This window comes from Bubalus bubalis, chromosome 20 (genome assembly GCF_019923935.1).
Source record: "Bubalus bubalis isolate 160015118507 breed Murrah chromosome 20, NDDB_SH_1, whole genome shotgun sequence".
In the NCBI taxonomy this organism is placed as follows: Eukaryota; Metazoa; Chordata; class Mammalia; order Artiodactyla; family Bovidae; genus Bubalus; species Bubalus bubalis.
This window is the reverse complement of record NC_059176.1, coordinates 38,194,222-38,205,828: the sequence shown is the minus strand read 5'-3', so window position 1 is coordinate 38,205,828 and position 11,607 is coordinate 38,194,222.

The window sequence follows — 11,607 nt, the reverse complement described above, 5'->3', positions numbered from 1 at the left end:
ACTTTCACAGTGCATGTTCACCATATCTTAATTGCAAATTTATTGCAAACTGGAGTTCACCATATCTTTATTGCAAATTAACTAAAGACAGTTCATCAGCTACAGAAAGTGAACCATTTAAATTCTTGAAACTTTAAAAATGGTTAAAGGGATTTAAAAAATTCACATAGCCTTTAATCTTGGTTTTGTGAAAAAAATAAGATTAAACAAGAAAAAAAACACCCTAGTTTTGTTTTCTATTCTACAAAGTTATTTTTCTTCTCTTCTGAGGCCAGTTTTCAAAGAACGGAAGACATCACTCTTCTGCTCTGTGGTCCCATTAATAATGGTTGGTAACAGAGGTAAAGAGACCATCCCATTACAAGAACACACTAAAAGCATGAACAAAGGTGGGTTTTCTTTGTGCCAGCTGCTGGCCTGTCTGAATTGATGCTTTGTTGGTCCATCTAACAACAAATGACCTCATGCAAGTGAATGATTTTGTTAGCGTACTCTAAAAAAAAAATCTTGATCACCTTTAATTGTGATCTTGCATCCATGGTGATAAGGAAAGGGAAGTTGGGCTAAGCTAAGGCTGAGCTCTGACTAGCTGTTTACAGGTATTTCACCTCACCATACTACAGCAATTAGTCCTCCAGCTGTGCTCCTTCTGCCTTTCTGCTTTTTATACCCCAACACCTCAGCAAAACTTACTCCCAAACAACCCACCAAAGCAAAGCAACGAACTGAGAGCCTAGAGAAGGGAAGATGAGGGTGATTTGTATTAATGCCACTCTACTGCTCAATTTAAAAACATGATAAACATAAAGTTTCCTGTATGATAAAGAGAAAAAGTATAACAGTTTATCTACAAATCAATGTGCTTTAGATAAATCACTATATAAAAATCCTTGCATAAAGTTAAAGGAATGAAATAAAAGTTTCTTGAGGACTACTCCTGTATCTTTATCCTTGTGTTTCTAGTGGCCAGTATGTGATTAGCACATAGTAGATATTTACTGAATGAATTTACTAATGGCACAAGATGAGAGAAAGCTGACATAATATCAGTTTGTTTCAATGACTGTAATTTTTTTTAATGTGTCTTAGCCTGTTCTTGACTTGCAGTCTCATTTTTAAAAGATTTTTACCCCCTTTGGATGTTTAAATATATTTATGTTTAAGTATCTTTGAGATTATTTTGTTGGTTCTAGGTGTTGTCCCATTTGTCAGTCCACTGACTCGCCTTCATTATGGTTTGCAAATTTTGACTGAATTCACATTTAGTGAGAGCTGTTTGCATGGAGAGACTTGCATATCCAAGGTTGTAGAAGTCTTCTTTAGGCCTTGTGAGTTTTACCAGTTCTAGACAGGTTTCTGTGGTAAATTTCTTAGCCTAAAAGTTTCTATATTTCACAGTAGTATGAATTTGGACTCCCTGTGTGTCTGCATGAGCACAGTTTTGGTGACTAGTTTCTCATCCCTAGTGGCTCACATGGTGAAGAATCTGCCTGCAATGCAGGAGACCTGGGTTTGATCTTTAGGTCAGGAAGATCCCTTGGAGAAAGGAATGGCTACCCACTCCAGTATTCTTGCCTGGAGAATCCCGTGGACTGAGGAACCTGGCGGGCTATAGTCCATGGGGTTCCAACGAGTCGGACACGACTGAGCAACTAACACTTTCTCATGGATGACGGCTGGCAGATATTGTACTTCCTTGTTCCTTTTTAGACCAGTGAAAGTGAAGTCGCTCAGTCGTGTCCGACTCTTTGCAACCCTATGGACTGTAGCCTACCAGGATCCTCAGTCCATGGGATTTTCCAGGCAAGAATACTGGAGTAGGTTGCCATTTCCTTCTCCAGGGGATCTTCCCGACCCAGGGATCGAACCTGTGTCTCCCGCATTGTAGGCAGATGCTTTACCGTCTAAGCTACCAGGGAAGACCGGTGTGTGGAGTTTTTCTAGTCTTCATCTCAGAGAGAGCCTCCTTCTGGTCCTGGCCAGCTCCCCACTGTAGAAGCATCATCTCCTTTCTTTTTCTTTGGCATTAAGACTTCAGCCCCAGGGGTTGAGGTTCACATTCAGGGGCCCTGCCTGATTCCCCTGTGAGCCATCATGCCCTGTTCATTCCTTTCTGGTTTTTGTTCCTTCTTTATTTCTAGCACATGGAGGTTTCTTTATTGCTCTTATACTCTGGTCTATAATCTTAACTGTTTTGGATTGTATTTTGTCTAGCATTTAAGTGCATTTGGAGCAGGATTTCAGTCAGCTATGATGACTAAGAAGCCTTACTGTTAATTTACATTGATAGAGAGCTGGATTTTTTTATGTGACCATAAGCTAGTAGCATAAAATTGTGCAAAATATATAATGCAATTTTAAATGCTTTAAAAATAAATGCAATGTGCAGATAGATCTCATTTGCCTTGTTTCTTAGACTTAGCCATGAGGTCAGAGCAAATCAGGGGCCAGCTGAGTCAACTAAATGACTAAACTGGAATTCTTAAAATTGCTTGAAAGAAGAATGGGGACACATCAAAGGGATGCTGGAATCAGTTTGTAGGGGTTCCCACTGGCCAAATACGGTATAATTTAAGCATCAAAATAAATCATAATAGATTATAAGCTTTTGAATAAAATAAAAATCCAAGTCCATGGTGAAATAAAGTAAAGAATTAAAAAATAGATGAGTGAGAAAAGAATGCTCTTCCATATAGTGGAATGCCAACTTATAAATGTAGAATACATGCTGGAGTTAAAAAAATCATCAAGGGATACCAGAACTAATGGGTGAAAATTTGGTAAGAAACATACATATTTACAATTTCAAAGTATCTTCCCACAAATTATTTTTCTCATCATAAAGAGAAAAATAGTAGCTTTATAGCTGAGAAACCTGACAGACAAACTGTACCCAAGTAGTCTGAGTTAATATCACCAATACAGGAACTAACCAACAATGTGTGTTTCTAATATGGTCATTGAGAAGGACACACCATCAGTTCTGTGGTATTCCTGAAAAACTCCAGCTGATCCTTGAATAACATGGGCTTGAATTATGGGGTCCACTTATACATGGAGTTTTTTTCAATAGTAAACTCTACAGCATTACGTGATCCACTGTTGGTTGAATCTGTAGATGTAGAGGAACGGCAGATAGAGAGGGTCATGTGAAAATTATTCTCAGATTTTCCACTGTGCAGAGAGTTGGAACCCTTACTCCCCAGTGTTGTTCAAGGGTCAACACCACATAGTCTGAATTTAACAACAAAGAAACCTCACAGACACAAAGTGAGCGACATCCTACAAAATATTTGACCTATAGTCTTCAAAAGTGGCAATGTCAAGAAAAGCAAAAAAAAAAGCCAAGGAGCTCTTCTAGTTTAAAAGAGACTGAGAAACTATGACATCTAGATATAGAGTGTGATCCTGGATTGGGTCCTAGAGGAAGGAAAAATAGGTATAAAGGATGTTAATGGAGTAATCCTGACATTTGAAAATGCACTGTATTTAATATTATTGTATCAGTGATAAACGTCGTTACTTTTGACAACTGAACAATGGTTATGAGAATGTCCTTGTTCTTACATGCTGAAGTATTTTTAGAAGAGAAAGGAGTAAGATAGCTGCAACTTACTTTCAAATAGTTCAGGAAAAACAAAAAGGTCTGTGTTTGAGCACTGGAGGAGGGAGGGGAAAGACAGACTAATATGCAAATGGGGCAAAATATAAGCAGTTGATTAAGTCAGCTATAGTTTCAAACTTAAGTTTCAAAAATACATGAAAATTTAAGTATTAGCCCTCCCCCTAAAATACATTCTAACAGTAGGATTGATTATACACCATTCAGCAAGGTTGTTTCTGCAGATGGATTTAACTGGGTTGGAGGAAGCACAAGCGGGAATCAAGATTGATGGGAGAAATATCAATAACCTCAGATATGCAGATGACACCACCCTTATGGCAGAAAGTGAAGAAGAACTAAAGAGCCTCTTGATGAACTTGAAAGAGGAGAGTGAAAAAGTTGGCTTAAAACTCAACATTCAGAAAACTAAGATCATGGCATCTGGTCCCATCACTTCATGGCAAATAGATGGGGAAACAGTGGAAACAGTGACAGACTTTATATTTTTGGGCTCCAAAATCACTGCAGATGGTGATTGCAGCCATGAAATTAAAAGACACTTACTGCTTGGAAGGAAAGTTATGACCAACCTAGACAGCATATTCAAAAGCAGAGACATTACTTCGTCAACAAAGGTCCGTCTAGTCAAGGCTATGGTTTATCCAGTGGTCATGTATGGATGTGAGAGTTGGACTGTGAAGAAAGCTGAGCACCGAAGAATTGATGCTTTTGAACTGTGGTGTTGGATAAGACTCTTGAGAGTCCCTTGGACTGCAAGGAGATCCAACCAGTCCATTCTAAAGGAGATCAGTCCTGGGTGTTCATTGGAAGGACTGATGTTGAAGTTGAAACTCCAATACTTTGGTCACCTGATGCCAAGAGCTGACTCATTTGAAAAGACCCTGATGCTGGAAAAGATCGAGGGCAGGAGGAGAAGGGGACAACAGAGGATGAGATGGTTGGATGGCATCACCGACTCAATGGACATGGGTTTGGATAGACTGGGAGTTGGTGATGGACAGGGAGGCCTGGCATGCTGCGATTCATGGGGTCGCAAAGAGTCAGACACAACTGAGCAACTGAACTGAACTGAACAGTCCAAACAGAAGCCCAACTATGGAATTCACATAAAGTTTCTTGAGCACATGTCTTCTGACTTCAGCCTCCTGAAAAATGCTTTTTTTTCTTTTGGTTTTAATGAGGACATGCTCTTCTAATTTTTCTCCTTCCCATTTGATCACTGCTTCTCAGACTCTTTTATGGGCTTTTTTCCCCACCATCTGGGGTTTTATCCATGGCTTTTTCTCTTTCCACACTTTACCTAAATTATTTCCACTACCCCCATAGCTTAGAGAATTTCTCTAAGATGAGACTCCAAAGTCCACAGCTCAGTGTTGAAGGAGCCTGCATATCAACTTTTGGTATATATGAATACTTGACCTTTTCACGAGAAGTCCCTGAAAATGGGCACATTTTCTCATCCAAGAGAACTGTTTGCTTTGTTTGCCAGCAGTAAGAGGCCATGGGTTAAAGCCTGTGGTGTTGGCAATGGAGAGAATGAAAGCAGTTGAACAGGAGCTGGTCTCCCATATGAAGGGAAGTATGAAATGGGGGCAGCCCTTGGAATGTCCATTTAAGAAGCCATATGGGTACAGCAGTCAAGTAGTGTATGTCAGTAGCACTGACATAGGAGAAAAGAACTGAGAGTCCAGAAATAAGACTGTGGTGATAGACAAGGGTGCCAAGACAATTTAGTGGGGAAAGAATAGTCTCTTCAACACATGGTGCAGGGACAACTGGATAGCTAAATGCAAAAGAATGAAATTGGACCCCTTCCTCGAACCATATACAAAAATCAACTCAAAATGGAACATAGGCCTAAATATGAGCTGAAACTATAAAACTCTGAAGAAATTGTATAAGTAAATCTTTGTGACCATGGTCAAAAGAAAAAAATAAACTGAATTTCATCAAAATTTAAAACTTTGGTGCTTTAAAGATAATGTTAAGAAAGTGAAAAAATAATCCACAGAATGAGAGAAAATATTTGCAAATCATACCTGATAAACAGCTTATACCTAAGACATATAAAGGACTCTTACACTCAATTTTAAAAATAAAAAATAAAATAACAAATTATCCAATTAAAATATGGACAAATTATCTGAATAAACATTTATTCCAGGTATATATACAAATGACCAATAAGCACATACAAAGATGCTCAACATCACTCATCATTATGTGCTTGGTCACTCAGTCTGACTCTTTGTGACCCCATGGACTGTAGCCCACCAGGCTCTTCTGTCCTTGGGATTCTCCAGGCAAGAATACTGGAGTGGGTTGCCATGCCCTCCTCCAAGGGATCTTCCCAACCCAGGGATCGAACCCAGGTCTACTGCATTGCAGGCAGATTCTTTATCATCTGAGCCACCAGGGAAACTCTCACCAATCATTAGGGAAATGCAAATCACAACCACAGTGAAATAACACATCATACCTACTTGGTATGTATATAATCAAAAAGGCAGATAATAACAAGCATTCATGCAGAAGTGGAGAAATTAGAACCTTCGTATGTTGCCAGTGGGGATGTAAAATTATGGAGCTGTATTGGAAAACATCCTGGCAGTTCCTTAAAAAGTTAAACAGAAAATTACCACATGACCCAGCAATTCCACTCCTAAGTATTGGGTCGGCCAAAAAGTGTGTTTGGGCTTTTCTGAATATCTTACAGAAAACCTGGAACATGCTTTTTGGCCAACCCACTATATACCCAGAGGAGATGAAAACATACACACACAAAAATTGTACAAAAACGTTCATAGCAGCACTGCCCATAATAGTCAAAAGCATGAAATCAATCCAAATGTGCACCAGCTGACGCATAGATAAATGAAAGGTGGTGTATTCATATAAAGGAATGTTTTCTGGCTACGGGAGGAATGAAGTACTGATACAAACTACAACATGGATAACCCTCTATATCATCTGCTAAGTGAAAGAAATCAGTCACAAAAGCCACATGATCTATATGACTCCAAAATCTTGAGAGACAGAAAGTAGATTAGCGGTCACCTAGGTCTGGATGTAGGGGTATGAATAGTGACTGCTAATGAGTCCCTGGTGGTCCAGTGGCTAGGACCCCATGCTCCCAATGCAGGGGGCCTGGGTTCAATCTGGTCAGGGAACTAGATCCCACATGCTGGAACTAAGAGTTCTCATGCCACAACTAAAGCTCCTGAGTGCCATAACTAAGACCCAATGCAGCCAAATAAATGAATTAAATTAAAATGTTTTAAAAAGAAAAAATCAAACTCATATATGAGTTCACCCCAGAAGTCCCACAGAAGACTTCCCTGATGGGTCACTCTGAGCCATAGAATCACGATAACCACCTGAGAGAGGAGAGACTGCTCACTACAGACCGTGATCTTTCCCCACTGCCTGCCACCCCACCCCTCCTCCCAGACTCCAGCACTAGAAACGGGCAGAGGATAGCAGAGACCATAATTACTCCAGGCCACTGAAATCCTCTGAACTCAGTGCTGGAGGGGGGACACCCTGGGGGCACTTTGTGAGCATTTGAAGTGCAAGGTCGGGGGCCCAGGCGCCCTGCCATTTGTGGGGCAATCCTGCACAAGAAATAATTGTACTTTGTCTTACATGGTTTTAGACTGTCCCAGTGGACATTAAATTAAAAGATGCTTACTCCTTGGAAGGAAAGTTATGACCAACCTAGACAGCATATTTAAAAGCAGAGACATTACTTTGCCAACAAAGGTCCGTTTAGTCAAGGCTATGGTTTTTCCAGTAGTCATGTATGGATGTGAGAGTTGGACTGTGAAGAAAGCTGAGCGCCGAAGAATTGATGCTTTTGAACTGTGGTGTTGGAGAAGACTCTTGAGAGTCCCCTTGGACTACAAGGAGATCCAACCAGTCCATTCTAAAGGAGATCAGTCCTGGGTGTTCTTTGGAAGGAATGATGCTAAAGCTGAAACTCCAGTACTTTGGTCACCTCATGCAAAGAGTTGACTCATTGGAAAAGACTCTGATGCTGGGAGGGATTGGGGGCAGGAGGAGAAGGGGATGACAGAGAATGAGATGGCTGGATGGCATACCGACTCGATGGACATGAGTCTGAGTGAACTCCGGGACTTGGTGATGGACAGGGAGGCCTGGCGTGCTGCAATTCATGGGGTCGCAAAGAGTTGGACACGACTGAGCAACTGGACTGAACTGAACTGAGTGGACATTCATGTAGGTGAAACTCCTGCTTATGATCATCTGAACCTAGAACCAAACTCCACTTAAAACAAACTATTTTTCACATAGTTTTAATGTATACTGCATTTCCAGAAATTCAGTACTATGTAAATCAAAGAAAGCTAGGCTTCCTTTTATTTAGAACTTTTCCAAGAGTTGTTCACCATTGCAGAAAAACAGGTCCCAAATGACATTGGCACTAGTGTTGTGTGCGTGCATGCGTGTGTTGTCACTTTAGTCGTGTCCAACTCTCTGCGACCCCACGGACTGTAGCCCGCCAGGCTCCTCTGTCCATGGGATTCTCCAGGCGGGAATACTGGAGTGGGTTGCCATACTCTCCTCCAGTGAATCTTCCTGACCCAGGGATCGAAACCAAGTCTCCTATGTCTCCTGCCTTGTCAGGCAGGTTCTTTACTACTTGCGCCACCTGAGTCCCTGATAAAAAGCTTGGTATCCTCCTTTTGTATCTAAGCTCAATCATGGTGCAAACATCTGACAGCAGTACTTCCAGATGTCTTCTGGGATAGTCATTCCCAAGTATTTACATGTTAAGATAATACCCTTTTCAAATTCACACACTGAAGTCCTAACCCCCCAGCACCTCAGGATGTGATTGTATTTAGAGTTAGCACCTTTAAAGAGGTCATTATCATTAAATGAGGTCACAAGGGTGGGGCGCTAATCCAATAGGGTTGGCGTCCACATGCAGAGAAGAAGAGACGCCAGGGGTGCAAGTGCACAGAGGAAAGGCCATGTGAGGACAGAGAGAAGGCAGCTGTCTGTAAGCGAAGGAGAGAAGCCTCACCAGAAATAAACTGGGTAGACACCTTAACCTTGACTTCTAGCCTCTAGAAGTGTGAAAAAGTAAATGTCTGTTGTTGAAGCCACATAGTCTGTGGTTATGGCAGCGTTAGCAGGCTAGTATACAGTCTCCTGAGCTTCCTAGGAGGCATTAGTGGTAAAGAACCTTCCTAGGTGGCATTAGTGGTAAAGAACCTGTCTGCCAATGCAGGAGACATAAGAGATATGGGTTTGATCCCAGGGTTGGAAAGATCCCCTGGAGGAGGGCATGGCAATCCAGTTGAGGATTCTTGCCTGGAGAATCCCCCAGACAGAGGCTGGCGGGCAGCATTCCATAGGGTCAGACACGACTGAAGCGACTTAGCACACATGCACTCACATAGCCCTCACCTACACACATATGAGCCGTGACTGCATGTACAGAGACGTGCCAACGCTGTTAGCAGCTCGGTGAGGCAGGGAATAAGCACACTCATCTCTCTCCTTTTGCTGTGGCCTTTGTATCAGTGCTTCCCATGGGCCTAATGCCGCAGGAAGCCCGGGTGATGCAGTCTGTGGAGGTTGCCACCCTGGGTGCACAGCAGGCTGTAGGGGCATGGAGAATATATGGAGGGGGGGACAATCAGTATATAATGATTCAAAAAATTTTTATATGTAGGTAAGTTATATTACATATGAGTTTTATTTCAATATAGTAAAGCAGCTGTTAACAACATTATTATTATTACAGGGAGCATGGGGTCTGTTTTGGATTGAAAACCACTGCCAACAGCCGCCAGTGCCTCTAGGGAGGCAGGGAAACAGGCTTTGACTAGACACTAGTTTAAAAATGAGAAAGACCATGTCTTAAATATTGTGTCCTATACTGTGAAGTGGGGGAGTTGTAACCACGAAAATGACAGGCAAGTTTAGGAACCTGACCAAGATATCCTTGCGTGCACGCTCAGTCACTTCAGTCATTTCCAGCTCTTTACAACACTATGGACTGTAGCCCACCGGGCTCCTCTGTCCATGGGTCTCTCCAGGCAAGAATATTGGCATGGGTTGCCATGTCCTCCTCTAGGGGATCTTCCTGACCCAGGGATGAAACCCACATCTCCTGTGTCTCCTGCATTGCAGGTGGATTCTTTATTCCCAAAAAGGGAAGCCCCAAGATATCTTTAAGGAATCCAATTCCCAGTGGGAAAGGTGGGTATAATTAACCCAAACACAATTGAGGGACAATTATTTTCTTAATATATAAAATATATCAAATTGCTTGTATAGTTTTTTAAAAAGCAATAAAACAGTCTCTCTGGACTCAGTAACATTATATTTAATATCATTAAATCATGTATAATTATAGTTTGGAGGATAAGATAGTGTACCTTATCTAACCCAATTTTAGCAGATGGAAAAAATGAGACTTTTTCTGATCACGGAAGTAAATACAAAGATGGAAAATAGATGAAGTAGTCCTACCAATAAACTCACCTCTGGTTACAACCCAGGAGACAGCCCTCTGACTTCTCAATGCTCACTGTTGCCTTCTGTTTGCTAAAGCCCTTCCTCCACATGGTCTTCATTCGTCACCTAAATAACCCACAACAGATAGTGTTTCCTGGTCTGTTCCTCATGCAAACTGCGAGCTCCCTGAGGCGGGGCTGTGATGTGAACTGCTTTATACGTCCTTCAGTTTCTGGTGGACACACTGCTGCTGCTGCTAAGTCACTTCAGTTTTGTCCGACTCTGTGCAACCCCATAGATGGCAGCCCACCAGGCTCTGCCGTCCCTGGGATTCTCCAGGCAAGAACACTGGAGTGGGTTGCCATTTCCTTCTCCAATGCAGGAAAGGGAAAAGTGAAAGTGAAGTCGCTCAGTCACGTCCGACTCTTTGTGACCCCATGGACTGCAGCCCACAAGGCTCCTCTGTCCATGGGATTTTCCAGGCAAGAGTACTGAAGTGGGTGGCCATTGCCTTCTCCACAGTGAGGGCTAATTACATTCTTTGGTTGGTTATTTGATCCATTTTCCAATTGGTAGGGGTTGAACCAGTAATTTTCAAACTTTCACCTGGAGAGTTTTTCAGGAACACTGTTGTTCGACCCCCCCCCACCTCCCCTAGAGATTCTGATCCAGCTGGTCTGCAGACACCCAGGTGACTCTTAATATGTAGCTGGATCTAGTTCAGGGTTTCTGCACCTTGGCACTGTTGACCTTGGGGACTGAATTGTTCTTTGTTGGGGGCAGGGAAGAGCTGTGCATAGCAGGATGTTTAACAGCATCCTCAGCTTCTACTCATCAGATGCCAGTAGCACCCTGCCTTCAGCTGTAACAGATAAAAAACAGCGTCTCCAGACATTGCCAAAAGTGCCCCGAGGGCAAACTCACCCCATGTAGAAACACTGGTCTAGTTGCTCTGGATATCACTTTAAGAGTCTAGCTGAAAGCCCATAATTTTGTTTTCTCTGGTCTGTTCTGACAGGAAGCTGCCTCGCTGCGTCTGGGAAAAGCACTAGGCTGGTGTCCGAAGGAGGACCTGAGCTTCAGCCACTTAACCTCAGTGCCGTCTGGGCAGCTCTCTTTGTTCCCAATCTGGTTCCTCATCAGAGGATGATTGAAGAGTTCAAAGGAGTGGGTCTTTATATTTCCTTCCAGCTCTAAGTCTTTGTCCTTGCCTGCTTTACCTAGCAACCGGTTGGAACTGGAGTGTGTTTTCTATTTAATACATTCACTGAAAAGAATTTTATATTTCCCGTTTAATTAAGAAAAAGTAAATGAAATTGCCTTATGGTTATGACTCTACTGATTTCCACTCCAGCTCCTGTAGCCACCTCCCAGGAGACAGATGAAAAGTAAGGCATGACATTGTTTTCATTCCTAAGTTACATAACCAATCTCAGGGTGGAATATGATTTAAACAGACAGGAAGAAACACTGCCTTTTTACGAGAGGAA